This window comes from Oncorhynchus kisutch, unplaced genomic scaffold (assembly GCF_002021735.2).
Source record: "Oncorhynchus kisutch isolate 150728-3 unplaced genomic scaffold, Okis_V2 Okis05a-Okis16b_hom, whole genome shotgun sequence".
Classification (NCBI taxonomy): Eukaryota; Metazoa; Chordata; class Actinopteri; order Salmoniformes; family Salmonidae; genus Oncorhynchus; species Oncorhynchus kisutch.
Window position 1 is genome coordinate 1327285 of NW_022261982.1, and position 7880 is coordinate 1335164.

Sequence of the window (7880 nt, forward strand, 5' to 3'; positions counted from 1 at the left end):
CAATGTGGAGACTATATACAGGGGGTACCGGTACAGAGTCAATATGGAGACTATATACAGGGGGTACCGATACAGAGTCAATGTGGAGACTATATACAGGGGGGTACCGGTACAGAGTCAATGTGCCGGGGCACCTGTTAGTTGAGATAGTATGTACATGTAGGTATAGTTATTAAAGTGACTATGCATAGATGACAACAGAGAGTAGCAGTGGTGTAAAGAGGGGGTGGGAGGGGGTGAGGGGTGGGGGCACTGCAAATAGTCTGGGTAGCCATTGGACTAGATGTTCAGGAGTCTTATGACTTGGGGGTAGAAGCTGTTTAGAATCCTCTTGGACCTAGACTTGGCGCTCCAGCAGGTTATGGTGCAGTTTGAAGTGGGCTTCCCTTAGCCCACCCTAAGCCTCCAACGCTCAATAACAGCTCAGGACAATTTGTTTATTGAAAGAGAAAAAACAACAGCGTAATCATTCCATTATTTCTGCATGATCAATGCTATTCGGTGAAAATCAGTGGAAGTCAGTGCCTTATAAAAGCAGACTAACATTTTCATTGAGGTTGGATTGATCTTTCCTGGAGTGGAACCTGATTGCCCGTCCTAGTCAACCACGGTGTAGCAGAGTGGTCGCTGCCATGGCGTGACCACGCAATTCATGCTGGGAAGGCTCTGAGCAGCGAGAGGGAGAGGGAGAGGGAGAGGGAGAGCGCGGAGCCGAGTCTTTTTCACCGCTACCGTAATTTGAAGAAGCCTTTAGGATGGAGACAGACACAGAGGACGTCACAGTGGGAAATACAACCTGGAGTTTGCGTGACGGTTTATTCAAAAGTTTTTGTCGTTGTTATTGCAGGTGGGTATTGTAAGCGGAAGACTTCTCTTGAAAACTCTACCTTACAATTTTAGAATGTCAACAGAAGCTATGCCCAAACATACTACAGGGAAACAAACCTTTTGTGCCGAAAAACAACACTGTAGGACATCGATACAAGTCTTCAACTGCCTTCAATGTCCTTTATTGCCTTAAACTTCTCAACTGTCTACCTGTCCAATATCTGGGTACTTTCTTACCAAAACAGAAGTGGGGTGACCGCTTCGTTATTGTTTCAATTAAAGATGGAGTCGTTCATTTAAACTATAAAAACAATCCCTCAGCCCACTTCTGTTTTGGTAAAAAGAATCTGAGGGACGGGCCTGGAGAAATGTAACCACTCTCAGATTCATAGACAGAGCTGTGCATGCAAGGAATAAACTTCCAAGATGTCTACGTTAATGTATTTCTGTTTATATTTACATTGTTTTACAAACATTAAAAACAAGCTTATATTCTGGGTTCTGATGGAGTGTGACAGTTGAACTAAGATCATGTGGTATTTCTAGGTTATCTTTTTCAAGAATCAACGTGTACATTTAAATAATGCAAAAAGTCAAAAAATAGATGTAGCAACTAAGGATACTAGCTTTAGTGAGCTCCAATGTGGCATTGACAGACTGATAAACAACAACATCATCATCATCATCAACAACAACAGAAAGAAACCTAAGAAAAACAGACACAAGGCCATTCTTTCACTGATCTCAGTTTCCTGAACTCTCTCTGTCGTCATCACCCTGCTTCCCAGACCACTGGTTAATGTGTCCCCATTAACAGGGCTTTGAAATGGAACAAACCCTGGTGAACAGCTGGTGTGGTGCCACAGAGCCATAGATTTCACCTTAGATAGAGCACAGTAGGATCTATGGGAGCGGAGAAAAGACCCTCTGCCTGTTTTATTCCCCTGTTGTGGTTGTCAGCCCTGAGGGAAGTCAGTGTTGTCACACACCGCCACACAGTCCCGTACAGTGAGAGAGGGAGAGACGGCGATGGGGAAAGTACAACTCTCCGATGAAAGAAGCTGACGCTTTGGCTCTTCTCTGAACGTACACGATTTCTCGATCAAGCACACACGTAGGCATGCACACACAGGCAGCCAGGCTTGCAGGCACACATGCACACACCCTGCCAGACACACACCCTGCCACACACACACCCTGCCACACACCAACCCTTTCGAAAGGCTGGTCACGACTCTCCACCCTTGTTGGCAGGCAGCATGCATTGTGTATTCATTAGGGCTAACAGTCCCAGGCTTGTGTCACCATTAGACAGCATTACTCTGGCTGCTATTTGAGCATTGGTCACGCTCCTGAAGCATGCTCTCTGAAGCATTGAGAGGGCTGGCTAATCTGTCTGGAACCAATACAGGATATCCTCTCAGGGCTTCTCCTCTCAGCCGTGTAAAGAGGGAGCAGAGTGAGAAGACACTGTACTGGATATCCTAGAGACAGAGAGTACACACACTTCACTGAGGTGTGGCTGCCTGGAACCAGTGGTTCATTCTGATGAGGCCGACTAGTGTTGGGCGGAGTCACTCACTACCGTGACCAATGGGGTGTAAGCTTCCCGGAGGGGGTCAGTTAGGATTGGGGGAAAAGCAGGAATTGGAAACGTATTGAACCAGACACAGGGTTTCTGGATAGGTTGGAGTCGGACAAGGGATGAATACATTCGGATAAAATTGCACTGGGATCAGAGGGATAAGATAACATATTATAATTTGGTTATAATGCTTCGTAAGGCTTCATAAACATTCATAGCCCCTTCATAACATCTTACATATCAACATTTCAACAGCTATTTGGAGTCCGTTGAAAATGGGTTAAATAGAGGATTTTTTTGCTCTGTTTGTTTTCAAAATATCTGCAAATGCATTTCACACTGTACCCTATATTTCTGTACAACATTGTCTAAAAACCAGCTCCAACAAAACTGTCATCAAGCTATTTAGTCAGTGTAAAACAGCCGCTCTACACATTAACCAAAACCATTACAAAGAGTTGATAGTTATTGTTTAATGATTCATTAGGTGTCTACAGCACCCCAGACCAGCTGGCAATACCTCCACCGACATTTCACCACAAATGGATCATTTATTTGGAGTGCCTTCAGAGCAGCAATTAACCAAACCTATTCTGTTCCAGAGAGAGATAGAGTGAAAGAGAGAGAGATGGGAGAGGTAAAGAGCGAGAGAAGGAAACACAGGGAACGAGTGAGAGAGAGATGAGGAAGAGAGAGAGAGAGACAGAAAGAGTGAAAGAGAGAGAGGGTGGAGAGGTAAAGAGCGAGAGAAAGAAACACAGGGAAAGAGTGAGAGAGATGAGGGAGAGAGAGGGAGAGAGAGAAAGAAACACAGGGAAAGAGTGAGAGAGAGAGATGAGGGAGAGAGCAAGAGAGAGGGGAGGAGGGGGGAGAGCCTGAGCGTCATTGAGAGCGTCATCGAGAGAGAGAGAGAGAGAGAGAGAGAGAGAGAGAGAGAGAGAGAGAGAGAGAGAGAGAGAGAGAGAGAGAGAGAGAGAGCGTTATTGTGACAGCCAGCTGCCTAATTGTTCATTTGAGTTAATCACCTGACAAGTCAGAGCAAGTCTACCCACAATGCCAGAGTCTAATAGAGGCGGACGTGCTCATTTGATGAGATCAATGATGAGATCAAATCATTATGATGCTATTGCTCTTCTTTGTGCACCAGGCCTCCCAGACCTCTTACATCCCCCCCATACTCAACTGGTGGACCGTGGTCCGGACCTGGCCCAGGCCTCCTAGACCTCTTACATCACCCCATACTCAACTGGTGGACCGTGGTCCGGACCTGGCCCAGGCCTCCTAGACCTCTTACATCCCCCCCATACTCAACTGGTGGACCGCGGTCTGGACCTGGCCCAGGCCTCCTAGACCTCTTACATCCCCCCATACTCAACTGGTGGACCGTGGTCCGGACCTGGCCCAGGCCTCCTAGACCTCTTACATCCCCCCATACTCAACTGCTGGACCGTGGTCCGGACCTGGCCCAGGCCTCCTAGACCTCTTACATCCCCCCATACTCAACTGGTGGACCGCGGTCTGGACCTGGCCCAGGCCTCCTAGACCTCTTACATCACCCCATACTCAACTGGTGGACTGTGGTCTGGACCTGGACCTGGCCCAGGCCTCCTAGACCTCTTACATCCCCCCATACTCAACTGGTGGACCGTGGTCTGGACCTGGACCTGGCCCAGGCCTCCTAGACCTCTTACATCCCCCCATACTCAACTGGTGGACCGCGGTCTGGACCTGGCCCAGGCCTCCTAGACCTCTTACATCCCCCTATATTCAACTGGTGGACCGCGGTCCGGACCTGGCCCAGGCCTCCTAGACCTCTTACATCCCCCCATACTCAACTGGTGGACCGCGGTCTGGACCTGGCCCAGGCCTCCTAGACCTCTTACATCCCCCCCATACTCAACTGGTGGACCGCGGTCTGGACCTGGCCCAGGCCTCCTAGACCTCTTACATCCCCCCCATACTCAACTGCTGGACCGTGGTCCGGACCTGGCCCAGGCCTCCTAGACCTCTTACATCCCCCCATACTCAACTGGTGGACCGCGGTCTGGACCTGGCCCAGGCCTCCTAGACCTCTTACATCCCCCCATACTCAACTGGGGGACCGTGGTCTGGACCTGGCCCAGGCCTCCTAGACCTCTTACATCCCCCCATACTCAACTGGTGGACCGTGGTCTGGACCTGGACCAGGCCTCCTAGACCTCTTACACACCCCCATACTCAACTGGTGGACCGTGGTCCGGACCTGACCCAGGCCTCCTAGACCTCTTGCATCCCCCCATACTCAACTGGTGGACCGTGGTCTGGACCTGGCCCAGGCCTCCTAGACCTCTTACATCCCCCCATACTCAACTGGTGGACCGTGGTCCGGACCTGGACCTGGCCCAGGCCTCCTAGACCTCTTACATCCCCCCATACTCAACTGGTGGACCGTGGTCTGGACCTGGCCCAGTCCTCCTAGACCTCTTACACCCCCCCATACTCAACTGGTGGACCGTGGTCCGGACCTGGCCCAGGCCTCCTAGACCTCTTACATCCCCCCATACTCAACTGGTGGACTGTGGTCTGGACCTGGCCCAGGCCTCCTAGACCTCTTACACTCCCCTATACTCAACTGGTGGACCGTGGTCCGGACCTGGCCCAGGCCTCCTAGACCTCTTACATCACCCCATACTCAACTGGTGGACCGTGGTCCGGACCTGGCCCAGGCCTCCTAGACCTCTTACATCCCCCCATACTCAACTGGTGGACCGTGGTCTGGACCTGGCCCAGGCCTCCTAGACCTCTTACACCCCCCCCATACTCAACTGGTGGACCGTGGTCTGGACCTGGCCCAGGCCTCCTAGACCTCTTACACACCCCCATACTCAACTGGTGGACCGTGGTCCGGACCTGGCCCAGGCCTCCTAGACCTCTTACACACCCCCATACTCAACTGGTGGACCGTGGTCCGGACCTGGCCCAGGCCTCCTAGACCTCTTACACACCCCCATACTCAACTGGTGGACCGTGGTCTGGACCTGGCCCAGGCCTCCTAGACCTCTTACACACCCCCATACTCAACTGGTGGACCGCGGTCTGGACCTGGCCCAGGCCTCCTAGACCTCTTACATCCCCCCCATACTCAACTGGTGGACCGTGGTCCGGACCTGGCCCAGGCCTCCTAGACCTCTTACACACCCCCATACTCAACTGGTGGACCGCGGTCTGGACCTGGCCCAGGCCTCCTAGACCTCTTACATCCCCCCATACTCAACTGGTGGACCGTGGTCCGGACCTGGCCCAGGCCTCCTAGACCTCTTACATCCCCCCCATACTCAACTGGTGGACCGTGGTCCGGACCTGGCCCAGGCCTCCTAGACCTCTTACATCCCCCCATACTCAACTGGTGGACCGCGGTCTGGACCTGGCCCAGGCCTCCTAGACCTCTTACATCCCCCCATACTCAACTGGTGGACCGCGGTCTGGACCTGGCCCAGGCCTCCTAGACCTCTTACATCCCCCCATACTCAACTGGTGGACCGCGGTCTGGACCTGGCCCAGGCCTCCTAGACCTCTTACATCCCCCCATACTCAACTGGTGGACCGCGGTCTGGACCTGGCCCAGGCCTCCTAGACCTCTTACATCCCCCCATACTCAACTGGTGGACCGCGGTCTGGACCTGGCCCAGCCCTCCTAGACCTCTTACATCCCCCCATACTCAACTGGTGGACCGCGGTCTGGACCTGGCCCAGGCCTCCTAGACCTCTTACATCCCCCCATACTCAACTGGTGGACCGCGGTCCGGACCTGGCCCAGGCCTCCTAGACCTCTTACATCCCCCCCATACTCAACTGGTGGACCGCGGTCTGGACCTGGCCCAGGCCTCCTAGACCTCTTACATCCCCCCATACTCAACTGGTGGACCGCGGTCCGGACCTGGCCCAGGCCTCCTAGACCTCTTACATCCCCCCATACTCAACTGGTGGACCGTGGTCTGGACCTGGCCCAGGCCTCCTAGACCTCTTACATCCCCCCCCATACTCAACTGGTGGACCGCGGTCTGGACCTGGCCCAGGCCTCCTAGACCTCTTACATCCCCCCATACTCAACTGGTGGACCGTGGTCCGGACCTGGCCCAGGCCAGACCTCTTACATCCCCCCATACTCAACTGGTGGACCATGGTCTGGACCTGGCCCAGGCCTCCTAGACCTCTTACATCCCCCCCATACTCAACTGGTGGACCGCGGTCTGGACCTGGCCCAGGCCTCCTAGACCTCTTACATCCCCCCCATACTCAACTGGTGGACCGTGGTCCGGACCTGGCCCAGGCCTCCTAGACCTCTTACATCCCCCCATACTCAACTGGTGGACCGTGGTCTGGACCTGGCCCAGGCCTCCTAGACCTCTTACATCCCCCCATACTCAACTGGTGGACCGCGGTCCGGACCTGGACCTGGCCCAGGCCTCCTAGACCTCTTACATCCCCCCCATACTCAACTGGTGGACCGTGGTCTGGACCTGGCCCAGGCCTCCTAGACCTCTTACATCCCCCCATACTCAACTGGTGGACCGCGGTCTGGACCTGGCCCAGGCCTCCTAGACCTCTTACATCCCCCCATACTCAACTGGTGGACCGCGGTCCGGACCTGGCCCAGGCCTCCTAGACCTCTTACATCCCCCCATACTCAACTGGTGGACCGTGGTCTGGACCTGGCCCAGGCCTCCTAGACCTCTTACATCCCCCCATACTCAACTGGTGGACCGCGGTCCGGACCTGGCCCGAGAACGGCGTTATGAACCCGTGGCTCCCCACGTGCTTTAACCCCTGATGATATAAACGCGCATAAGACATGTTTTATTTATTTATTGGGGGAAATTAGTTTTAAAACAGCAAAGAAAGATATCTTCCCCGTGCAAAATGTGTAGAACTGCGGGAAATGTGCTTCTAAACTGAACATGTTGTCTCTGCCAATAAGAGGGGTGTGAACAGTTTGGAGTCACATGTTTGCGAGGTGGGGGTTAGTTACTATGCCGATTAATGACAATATCCATCCAGACCTTTGTCACCTAGGACATGTGTGCTACCAGACCTTCTTAAATAGCAAATGTTTTTCTGAAATAGTAAATGAGTACCTCTGTCCTACACATCATCTCTCTCTCTCTCGCTCTCTCTCACTCTCTTTATCTTTCTTGAGAACCTCTCTCTCTCTCTCTCTCTGTCACTCTCACTCACTTTATCTTTCTTGAGAACCTCTCTCTCTCTCTCTCAATTCAAGGGGCTTCATTGGCATGGGAAACATATGTTTACATTGCCAAAGCAAGTGAAGTAGATCATGAACAAATGCAAAATAAACAATAAAAAGTGAACAGTAAATATTACACGTGCAGAATTTCCAAGAATTTCCAAGAGAATAACATTGACATTTCAAATGTCATATTATGTATATATACAGGGTGGTAACAATGTGCAAATAGTTAAAGTATAA